Raw genomic sequence first — 13,144 nt, 5'->3', positions numbered from 1 at the left:
CAGTTGATGTAGTAGAATTACTGAGTGAGCACGTAGTAAGAGTATATCATCCATATGGTGACATTGCAGAAATGGAAGAACAAACAGCTTATACGGGAATGGTGGTGAATGAAGTGGAGGTTAATAGTCTATTACAAAACCTCAATGTCAATTCATCTGCGGGATTGGATGGCATACCAGCTCGTATCGTACGAGAAGCGGCTAAAGAATTGTCAGTGCCTTTGACTATTTTGTTTAATTTGAGTCTCTGGTCGGGGTTAGTCCCATGGGGGTGGAAAGAGAGAGAAATAGTTCCACTGCATAAAGGAGGTTCCAAGACTGCTGTTAATTACCGGCCGATCAGTATATCAAGAATTGTTGTCAAGGTCTTGCAGAAAATAGTCAAGAGGGAAATGCAAGATTGGATAGATGAAAATGGGATACCCTATTGGGGACAACATGGTTTTGTGAAGGGTAGATCATGCCTCAGTAACTTGCTCACGTTGTATAACACAGTGACGGCTGAATTGGATAAGAGTAACAGGTTTACAGTGATTCTACTGGACCTTGCTAAAGCCTTTGATAAGATACGACATGAAATTCTAATAAGTAAACTGCAACATATGAGAATGGATATAGGGTTGGTGAGATAGATAGGAGGGTGGTTGATGGAGAGACATCAGAGAGTGGTTTATTCAGGAGTAGAGTTCAAAGTTGGCCCGTGACTAGCGGTGTGCCGCAGGGTTCTGTTCTTGGACCGCTACTGTTCAATTTGTTCATTAACGACATAGGAAAGGATCTGAGAGGAACTGTGCATCTGTTTGCAGATGATGCAAAGTTAGGTAGAGGAATAGTGAATGCTCATGATGTCAAAATTTTGCAGGATGATTTGGATAGTTTGGAGGACTGGGCTAAGGAGAATGGATGTGAATTTAATGTGGAAAAATGTAAGGTTGTGCATTTTGGGGTGAAAAGATTAGTAGCATTATATACATTGTGGAACTGTACTCGAGGAGATTGACGAGGCCAGGGATTTGGGAGTGTTGGTGGATTGGGAGTTGACGTTTAGGGGACACATCGCAAAAGTGGCAACATCAGCTCATCAAATCACTTCGTTGCTGAGAAACATTTTAACGAGCAGAGACAAACAGGTTATTGTTCATCTATATCGAGCCTTGATAAGATCCCATCTAGACTACTGTGCCCAGATATGGGCGCCAAGGTTTCTTCTCGATGGGGTGGAGGTGAAGAGGATCCAGAGACGAGTGACCAATATAATAGCAGGACTATGGAATCAACCTTATGAGAACAGGTTGAAGATTTGTGGGCTGCAGAAATTGGTTGATAGGTGGAAAAGGGGGTGATATGATTGAGACATTCAAATTACTGAAGGGTTTCTATAAGATGAATTCAGAAGATATTTTTGAGAATAGGACTGGTAGTGGGAGGACTAGCGCCATCCATGGAAGCTTGGTAAGAGTGTGGTTAACAAGGGTGTTAGAGCTAGGTTTTTTACTTGGAGAGTGGTAAATGAATGAAATAAGCTGCCAGAGTCTGTTGTGGGTGCCACAACTGTAAATGAGTTCAAGGAGAAGCACGATAGATACTGTGTGAATGTTGAATAGTTGTTCTTGACATGATGTTGGGCCTCCCTCGATGAGTCTAATGACTCCCTGGAGCTGCCTGTAATAATAATAATAATAATAATAATAATAATAATTAATTTGCGAGGCATACGTCTTACTGGGTCTGGAAATCCACACTGGTTTGATCGCTGACTGTATATGAATGGTGAACGCTCAATATATCTTATTTAATTTAATTTGCCTTTAATTAATTTAATTTAAAAATTGGAGTCGCGAAAATTAAAAGAGGTGAAAATTGTATTGTTTTATCCTCATTTATGCAAGATTCTGAAGAATCTGAACAAATGTGACGATCTATAAATTATATTTGCTTTAATAATTACGCAAGGGCTCTCAATAAATAAAAACAACATTAAAACACAAGAAAGAGACAGAATACCATTTATGTACAATTATGGGGTTAGTTAAATGCCTTTTGATAAAAGGTTTACTTTATATTATGTTGCAGCAAGCACTAGTTGTTAATAGAAAGGGATTCCGATATTCGTGTTAATGTGGATTAATAAAAAGGAAGCAGATTGACAGCTTTACTTTCTGAAAATTGTATGTTACTCTAATACACAGTATTAGAGTAACATTAAAGCCAGTCAACACTATTCGGAAATTTTTAAGCTCACCGAAAGACCCCCATCCGTTCTACAAGTACTCTAGAGTATACAATATACCTTGTTCCTGTGGTGTTAGTTACATTGGTCAGACCTCTAGAAGCTTCGAAACGAGACAGAAGGAGCACATAGGCTATGTTAGAAACAACAGACAAGATATTTCAGGCCTTTCTTCCCACTTCGCCACTACCAACCATCTTATTGAGTGGGATAAGAATCATATGCCCTATATAGAAGAGAACCACCATTCCAGAACCTTCAAGGAAGCTGCTCTAGTCGCCCATTCAACAGGAAACCTAAATAAGAATCAAGGTCTAATCCTACCAGAGATTTGGAAAACTTTAATTAGATCACTAAACACCAAAGAAATGAACTTTCATGCCAATTACATTATGTCTCTCAACAAATAAATCATGTTCCCGCGACACGCGTGTTGTCTCACGCACAGTACCAATTTTGTATGAATTAGAACTGTCAGTTAAAACCTTCATGTCGCTTACCAATTGTATCCCTGAAGACGCCGATAGCAAAAATCGGTGAAACTAGTCGGATAATAAATATTACTCTCTTGACTAACATTCCTAGAAATGAGTTGTAATTTCTGATACAAGTAGTCAAGAAAAGTCACAATACTTGTCTCCGTTTATGAATGTTTTGGAAGATAAATACCTTTTATTGTTACTTTTTAAGGGTTTATTCACATTTATATATTTTAAAGGATAAACTTTGAAACTATAATAAAGTTTTGTCTTTTTTGTATTGAAATATTAATTTTTAAAAATTTTACTTATGATTTGAGCTATTATTATCATTAATTAAATTATCTGAATTTAACTCTGCTTAAGAGAGATTTTTGAAATTGCTCTTACTCAGTCAGGCATGATAGCTACATATATCTTCGATGTTAAGATATAAAAGATGAAGAGAAAAATAAACAAAATAACAAAACGCATGCACATTAAGAGTATTTTTCTATTGCAATATTGCTGCTTGTAAAGTCTGAGGGTAAAAGAGTAGCAGAATTATAGCTATTTGGATAACTTTCTAGCCTACTGTTCTATGAATGTCTTTATGTTTATAGAAGGAATTCATTATTTTTAGATTATTGTAAACTACAAAGTCAATCCATTTTTTACCATTTCTGTTTAATGTTCTCCATATATTCCTAAATTATTATTAATTTTCATGTTTCCAATTCTTGCATTTAAGTCTCCTGCTAAAATTACATAATCATTTTTATTTATTTTATTGTAAATATTTTGTAGCTGATTATAAAATTCAATATTATCCTGTTCTCTTCCTTCTTCTGGGGCATATAAACCAATTGTTGTTAAATAAACCTCTATCTATTTTTATTCTAGCTTCTATTATTCTTTCATTCCATAATTGATAATGTTTTAGGTCTTTTGAAAGGGAGTTATGAATCCAAATCATGACTCCTGCTTGTGCTCTTTGGTCTCTGTCAACTCCATTGTATATCACATTAAAATTTTCGGTTCTGATGGTTCCTTTTACTTTCTTTTTTGTTTCAGTGATTACTGCTATTTTAAAATTTCTTTCATTTAATATTTGGTCTAATTCTATTTCTTTATATGCTGTTCCATTTTTACGTTCCAGTTTGCTGTATCTATTATATTTTGGCGTTTCCATTTTCGTTTTCCCTTTTCCATTCCAGGGTCACTTTCCATCGATTCATTTCGATTATCTTTTTCTGTCAGCTTAAAAGTAGAATAATGTTCTCCAGTTCGTAAAATACAAGCGTTCTAATGGAGTCTTCCTGAACTAGTTCTTAATTCAAATCTCATTACCTACAACACACGAGCTCATCAGCTATCTCTGCAGACCAATTCTTCGTAACCTTACCAGTTCAGTTAAAGGACAACGACAGCTTGATGAGATACATTCCGATGTATGGCCGTGGTGGGGTCATAATCAATAAAATAATTGCACATCAACAACAATTCATAATTCTTGACTGTTTATAAGCCGGATTTTCTGTAAAAATATGAATTTTGTACAAATGAGCATTCATACTTAAATAAATATATATCACTGTGATAAACATTGACCTCCAGACTGTTTATCACTATTATATATGTTTATGAAAGTCTGAAGTTTCGAATATCGCTGGGAACATGGAAGTATGTTCGCCGTGGGAATGACTTTAGGTGGGAAATGATTTTCATTGACTCGTGTGCGATCCCCCTGCCTGTTTATTGGAAATCTGAAGTGACTTGAAAAAAAAAAAATCCATGTTTGATATTTAAAGCAGTGTTTCTGGATTATGTATAAAAATTACTAAACATAAGAAACTCGAGCCCACCAATGGTGCTAACTAATGTACAATATCTTTGTGTTGGAGGGCATCACATAAAAAATAAATTAAAAAAAAAAAACGTAGTAATGTTCGCAGTATAAGTAATCAATATTGACTGTGTACACCAGGGGTGGACCGAACTTCATGTCAGTACGAGCCACATAGAATCTCAATGACTCGAGAGCCGTAGTCAGTATTTTTCGGGATAATCTTACTAATCATTTAAAAATTACTTATTATATATTTCACATACATTTATTTTATTTTGATGCATGCTATTTTTTACAATAAGTGAACAAATTAAACATATAATATTTTAATTAAGTAGTGTATATGTGTAGGTTTGCATCTGTTTTTCCAGGTTTTTAAAGCATGTTGTTGATTAAGATGCTTTATGATGTCGATTCGTGAATTTTATTCGATGCTTTGATTTGATTAATTTCATAGACTAGTAGGGATTCATAGCAATACGTTGTACTAAAAGTAGAAATAAGTCAGAACATATTTTCTTTTCATGTTTTTTGGTTCCATAACAAATGTTTTTAATTAATAACTAAAATAAAATAATAATACTAAAAAGATAGGCAAAATCAATTAAAAATAAGAAATGAGGCAGTAAATAAACCATCAAATTACTTCATCCAACGTTTTCGCACATAAATGGAGCTGTAGGTAAAATAGCTTAACTAACAAAGATGCTGGTGGTAATAGTAAACTGCGTAAAAGAATTAACTTCTTACTGATTCTTGAAGGCTGATGGTACGGAGCTGCATTGAAGGTACCAAGCAGCCGCAGTTTGTCCGCTATCTGTGGCATAAACAAAGTCGAATATGGTTTCTATTCTATAGCCATTTTTAACAAAGATGGGAAGGGGATTGTGCACAGTTAAACAACATCACAGATTTTGTTTCCATCACGAGCATGCTTATAATTCGACTAATGTTAAAGTTCTGTCTAATGTTAATAAACAGAACTTTAACATTAGTCGGACAATACACTAGCAGGTGTTGTTAAAGTTCTGTTTATTAACATTAGAAATACTAGCAGGTGTATTGTCCTAGAAGAGCAGTTTATTTCGCTTAATTGGAAATCGCTCCACCATATCAGAACCCTCTAGGAAACCTTATTTCGGAGATTATGACGCACCTGACACCCATGTTAATCTTTTATTTTATTTTATTTTATTTATTTGGAGGGAGAAGTTTGGCTTCTTGAAGACCGTGCTTCCAATTAGAAATGTTTGCTTTTGTTTTTGGATTGTTTATTGATTTGTTTATTTGTTTTGGAATCACTTCAGAAGCAATTAAGACTATGAGGTCAGTTTATTGTGTCCGAGTTTTATTAGACTTACTTAGATTTTAAACAAATCTTGTTACATGACTCGAACAGACCATTGAGCTAATCGCGCAAATGGGAATGGATTTGGTTTCTGTGGATTTAAGGCCGGCACAAATAAGAGTATGAACTTGGTATTATGTCTGTTCACTGCGTATGCTCTTCTCGGTAACTTGCCTGTCTTACGGCTGTTGAAAAAGCCGAACAAGAAAGCACCTTTCCACTTCGAACAGCCTTTAGGCTGTTCACGTCATAAAGAATCGTATTCGAACAGCAGTCATTTCAACTAAAGGACATCGCCAATGTCAAATAATCTAGCGTCGACATTATCAGAAGACACATTGCGATGGTTATTTTATTAACTACTCAAGCAGAATGAGTTTACAGGGAATGGGGGAAGAGAAAAAGGGGAAAAGACAGTCCATTATAAAAGGATGTAGGCTACCGATGATTTATTTTACAAATGAATAAGATTATTATTTTTTTATTAGTAAAGTCTCACGGTGTTTCTTTAGGATGAAATATTTATTCGAGGCAGTGCAAGACAACTCTAATTGGATTGTAGACCTTCGCGGGTGTTTACCCTTACTAGACTTCTCAGGCATCTTGATTTTGCTGAAGTTTTAGTCTCCTTTTGTTTCATGTGATGTCTTGAAATAGTTTTGATTCTGTTAAAGTTCCTGTTGAGCTATAAGACTAGAGCTGCTTGAAGTTAGTGTCTTAAACTCCGTTTGTGACTGTCGTAAATGGGGCAATCAGGTAATTATAGTGATCGCTTTCCGGCCTGCTGGTTTAACTGATGAACTGAGACCTCTTTCTTTTATCCTCCTGCTAAAAGTTATGTTTCCTTTATTACCTCGTTCACTGTTAGCATCTACAGACCAATGGTGAGAGACTCGACCATAAAGTAAATGATTCTAATTTTTACCAATATTTTAAATGTTTAATTTTTAGACATTATGCAGATTAGACAACATGATCCGATTGTATGACCAGACGTTGCAGATCTTACAAAATTCATTTTATATTTATTTCATTAAGGAGATTAATAATAAATTAGGGTTTTGGAAGTCATTAGATGCTTATGTTTGCTAACTGAGTGAATTACTTTTTGATTTTCATGAGTCACATTTCAATTAATAAAAATTAGGATCCAGCTAGCCAGTTTCTTTTGCTTTATTTCTTTACTTCTTTCTTGATTCTTTTTCTTTCTTTCTTTCTTTCTTTCTTTTTTTTTAACTGGTTCGATAAATAGCGAGTTGTTGATAGTTGCAATAAACATTTTACAGGCATACACGGCTCAGAAATCTAGATTCATTCTCTTAAATTTAAAACTGAAAATATAGACGAACGTAAAAAAAAAAAAACAATGAAGAAACTAATTATAAATGCAATTATAACTAGTTCTTCCATCCCAATAGAAAGACCCAAATTCGAATACACCTAGGAAAACAGAAACGTTTATAAAGGCTTTAGCTGAAGGAAATATTAACTAGAATTTCTATGCATAAATATCATGAGCAGATTCTCTAGGGACCGAACATGGTCAATAACATTTTTCATTGGAAGATGACTTAGCTGATCTCATTCGTATGTAACAGTTGTTTTTCAAGGAAACTAGGATTTTCGTCTCGCATACAGGCAAATCAGCCAAAAAACTCACAGTTTACTAATTGTTTCCAGAATTCGCGTGATTCCTAAAGTTAAACACAATATACTAATGCTTCATGAAGAGGACACTTTTCGAAGCGTAAACATTGCATCACATTCGCGTTAATAGCCCGAGTGTGCGTTCAAAATACATACATCTTTGAGCCCTTTGAAAAAATGTACAGATGGCGGAGCCCGTCAAATTCTTACCGTTCTAGTAGTAGTTTTAAACTGCGGAGAAGGCGACGCAGGGTGAACTCTGAGAGAATAGTACCTTGAAATCAGTGACTGATTGGTTGTTGAGTCAACCAGTCCTATTGAACGTTATCAATAGTGTTGAGTTTTTGTTTTTGTTGCTGAATTTTGTAGCCGACAGCACAACCAACCAAATGGGCACTCGATGCCACTGTAGGTTACAGGCATAAAATATTGGTAGGCGTTATTAGGTAGTATAGGAGTGCATTTTTTCAGTTCTTGATTGAACTTTATTTATTTAAGTTTTAAATCTTTATTAGATGTTATTTGCTTGTCAAAGTAGACTTCTTGAAGCTCGCATTTCTATTTATTAAATGTTACATAGGGCGATTACTTAGCCAAAGTTTAAAATCCAATATAAAAGTAGGAGTAACATAAACACTTGCTGGTTATCTTCACTTATTGCGTTTGTTTATGTCGAGGTTTCAAGCTGTATATCACTGCACGTATCTCCAAGGCTTGCAGCCCGAGTTCAATTATTTCGAGTACCAACATTCTTGACATGTCCGCGCGCCCAGCGGGGGTGAGAGCTATAATGAAACCAACTTGTGTTTACAAATTCTAGATTTTGGCATGCATCGTGTGCTTGTTTTCAAGACATTTTTAGCAATGCAATTAATTTTGGAATGAAGAAAGATTTCTCTACTGCGCTGTAAAATATATTAAAGCTGTCATTTGTGGAAAAAAAACTGTGCATACCTATGCATGGACGTTTTATTTTGCGGCGAAATTTTGAGCGGAGTGTTGAGCTGTGATTTTAATATCGCATTCCAGAAGTTGCATGTTTTATTAGAATCTCGTGGATTAATAAAACGTCTATCTGGGTGGTGTTAATAGTGGAAAATACTTAAAATGTTCAGTTGGTAAATACACATTATGACTCTCTATAACGAAAAGAGAAAAATGAAAAGTTCATTTTAATTTTGTTTCAAAGGTTTTATGGTTTTAGGCTATCATCTCAAGAGGAAGATTTCTACTTAAATGTCATCTTAATACGATCGTACATTTAAGTACTATCAAACTGAATCATGTTGGAATCAGCTTGGAATCTGATACACTGAGAAGTTATAGAACTGGTTTTTATTTTTCTAGTTCTTCAGTATACACTCATGAGACAAAACATTTTGATCGCCTACCTAGGAGCGATCTTTGGCCGAGATAACCGATTGTACTCGTCTAAGCATTGACTCCACTAGACCACAGGTGTGTGTCCAGAGATGTTCCGGAGCAGCTAAACAGAATAACCTCCCGGAGATCAACGACTGAATGACCGTCGGATGGCGAACCTGAATATGAGCTCACAAATATTTCTGGGGATTCAAATCAAAATTAGGTGGCCAGGGGAACACAGAGGATGCTTGGATATTCTCTTCGCATATGTGAGCCTTATAACACCAAACGTTGTCTTGTTAGAAGAGTTTGGATTCATGGCTACTTTGTTGTCATGTAGGACAATAACTATTCCTAAACAAATTAATAAAATAAAGAGTCAAAAGGCTTCACTTCGGCGATGTTAAAATTATATAAATTAAGGGAATATTTAATCCCACATTATTTCAAAGCCGAATAAGAAAACTCTAAGATAGAAATCAAAGAATTTCATGCCCGAATATAGCAAACTATATCTTGGTATTATTTGGTCTACTTACTCACTGACGAGATCTCAATAAAGGTTGAAACCGGACTGGATAGTGGCCTATCTCCCTTAATGTGAAACAACATACATCTCCTAGGGGATGATTTTTACGTTAGGGCAAATACTAAGAACAGCGATCCTAGTTTTATCCACCTTTACAACGAGTTTCCCGGTATTGAGCAAACACCACCCAGGTGTTTGCTCACGCTTGGATTCACCGAACCTTTATAGTTTGCTATATTCGGCATGAAACTCTTTGATTTCTATGTTAGAGTTTTTTTTTATTCGGCTTTGAAATAATGTGGGATTAAATATCCCCTTAATTTAAATAATATTCCTAAGCAATTCCCAGATAAGAATTAGCGTTCAAGGTGTGTTCAATGGGGATAAACGGACCAGTGATGTCTACGAGAATAATCTCCATACCAAGATGCTGCCATCATCGGTGGCTGGACGGAAAAAAAATAGGCTGGTTGCTCATAAGCGTATTTTTTATAGTTGAGAAGTTTCCAGTTTTTATACTAAGCATCCCTTAAAATATTTCCTAAATTTCACGTAACTCTTCTAGTACAAATTCAAATAGATCTGACGTGAAAATTAGCTTTGAATACATATTTTTATAAGATATAGGAAAATGTTTCAATGTTGGTATTTAATTTAAAATGCTGAAATAAAATGCGATCTAAAATTTAAAATCTCGATTTTAAATTTTAGAATTATCTATAAGAGAATGACGAGCATTTACGTTTACTTTCCGCACTAAACTACCTCCGAGCATATTGCTATCAGCATAACTATGGTTAGGTTTTGTTATTTATTTGCAGGAGGGGAGGGGAGACTAATGAAAGCCTTGGAGTTCACCAGAATTATTAGGAAAATCTGATAAGTCATCAGCATGCCATCTAGTGAATTCCTATCTAGGGAGATGACGATCCAGATGCAAACGGTAGAAGGCAGACTATATGATTGTCTGCCTTTGCTGTGCAGTTCGTTGCCTCCAACTAATTGAATATTCTAGAAATGTTAAGAGTGACCACTTAGCTTCTCTGAACTTTTCCGTAGTTTGAATTCAAAGGTGAGTGGTGATGGTTAGGAGATAGATATAGATAGGCTGTAGATCAAGTGGCAAAATTCATATTGATGGTCACTGATTATCTGGTGGACCTTCAGTTATGCAGAGGTTGCCTGTTGATGATTTTTTCCATGAATTTTTCAGAGAACTGCAGTAAATTCTCTACAGTAAAAACTTTATAGTAATACGGAGCCTTATCAACTTTACCTATAGAAGTTGCAACAAGGTGTTTTTATTTTTAATAAAAATCTCTGGATAAGATAGAGTTATAATAAATTTTTTAACTTGAGGATATTATATATTAGGATAACCAAGTTGTTTTATAAATTTAGTTATTTTAACTCCTAATTCCAAGTAAGGGATTAGGAGTTAAAATAACCAAGTTTATAAAATAACTTGGTTATCCTAATATACAATATCCCCAAGTTAAAAAATTTATTATATATATATATATATATATATATATATATATATATATATATATATATATATATATATGTGTGTGTGTGTGTGTGTGTGTGTGTGTGTGTGTGTGTGTGTGTGTGTGTGCAACTTTGATAAGTGAAAGTAGCATCACATTGAATTGAATATGAGAATTTCCATTGACAAAACGAATTGTTGAAGTCAATTTATTCGCATCGCATTTTAGAAGAATTGAAAATTATTAAGTGTCATTTTGAAACATTCTGTTTATTCGCTTATATACGATAATCATATTGCTAAAAACATTGTAAAATCTTCAAGTGTTTCCTGAAACATTACCTTAATTTAAGTTCATAGTTTACTGTAAATCCAACATCTGACCTTTTTTTCGGTGCCATCGACACTAGACACAAGCGTTCTTTGGAAACCAGAGAAAGATTCTTCATTCCAGCAGATTCAAATCTGATCACTGTTCTTTGAAACAAGTGAAACACTACGAAATCATCTGATCTTTAATCGCTTGGATTCTGTTCCAATTTCAAAGTGTTGGAAAAGGATTACCATTAAATGTTCATAATTTTTATTAGGTCATTTAAATGTATCTGCAGAAACTTTCCCATTCGTTCCTCTGAACTTTAATACTACATTTCTTTCAAGTCAGCAATGACCAAAGCACCAGCTGATATGTACATGCCACGTGGCTAATTCTTATGATTTAAGTTTTGAATGTAGTTACTGATCTTCGCTTTTCTCTCTGACGATATCCATTTTAGATTGGATGAAATATATTGGAGAATTGTTTTAAAATCGATTATTTATTTTTCTACATGTGTAAATTTATAAATAAATAAAAAAAATTAATTTCGTTTCTGTATATATAGGAGTTGTTTCAGCATATAAAGGATAAAATTGTAATTTGTAATTTTTGTGTGGATCCACGGCATGTACGTGTACCAATCAGGATGATAGGTGGTTTATCATATTTATGAGTAATTATATATAATTCAACAGTCTTCATACAATTTAGGCTGTTTTATTTACAAGCATGGATATATATATTAGGCATCAAGATGATTTATGAAGGGAATTATTAATATAATGATACTCTATTCTTCTGAAAAAAAATGTATGTAATAGGTAATAAATACACACACTAAATTCGTGATCATTTGTAGAAGCACTTTAATAAACATTCGAATGAAGAAATTTTGCTTAAAAACGTACATAAATCAATTACTGGCTTACAAAGTAAAACGAATTTGGTGTAGCAGTGAAGAATAATATTCCATTTTCTATTCGAAAAACTTCAAATGGAAGACCCATTCTTAGGAAGATAAGGCATTCAAATAGCTTGGGAAAACTTATCTTTAAGAACAGATTCTTTCACTTGACTCTTCCTGAAATATCCTGCACTGTGCCTGTTCTATTGCCTTGAGGGTCATAAGATATTCCGTGAAAGGAAAAAAAAAAAGAGGGTCAGTAGAGGGAGCAAAGAGCGTGATTGAATGTTGCCGAAGTACGCTATGTTCAACTGGGACTGCATAACTTATGGAAATGAATCCCAGCTTAGACTGAATTTTATTTATTTATTTTTATTTAATGAATAAAGAGCAGAAACTAAGTAAATATATCGGTATTTTGTTTGCTGCAAGTAAGAACAGGATTATAGAAAGAGAAATCAAAACAGATGCGTTTTGGGAGGTGAATATACTACAGTAAACATTTCGCGTATAGTTGTAGATCTTTCTGGAATTACAAAGGTGAGCCATTTATTTTTAAGTAAGCTAACGATCAAAAATTATAATCGCTGGCCGAGTTTTAATCGATACACATCTTGTATACAGGATGTTAACTCTGGTTGTTTTCCGTGACGGACCAGTCTGGAAAAGAAAGAAAAAACAAACAAACAAACAAAGATAACATCGATCTGTTCTTCTAAATCGTTTCTTAATGTACTGGATTCGTGTGGGTTGATGGGAAGCTAAATAGAGTTTCGATGTGAAAGAGGAGTTGCCGACAGATTTCATAAAATTCGACACAGTTCATTATAAAAGGATCAATCATTTTGGTTTAGTGTTTTGTTTAGGTTGCTCGAAAGGTATTGTGTTCGCGTTAAACTAATTTCGTATTCATTTCCTGCATGCGCTTTGGCTTTACAAGTTAAAGTATACGTCAAGATAGCCTTGTCTGATCCTTTATTGTAAAATTAATAATGCGGTGATTTTA

Source organism: Typopeltis vanoorti, chromosome 1, assembly GCF_054136105.1.
Source record: "Typopeltis vanoorti isolate ZY-2024b chromosome 1, IOZ_Tvanoo_1.0, whole genome shotgun sequence".
NCBI lineage: Eukaryota > Metazoa > Arthropoda > Arachnida > Uropygi > Thelyphonidae > Typopeltis > Typopeltis vanoorti.
Note: the sequence above shows the minus strand (reverse complement) of the source record.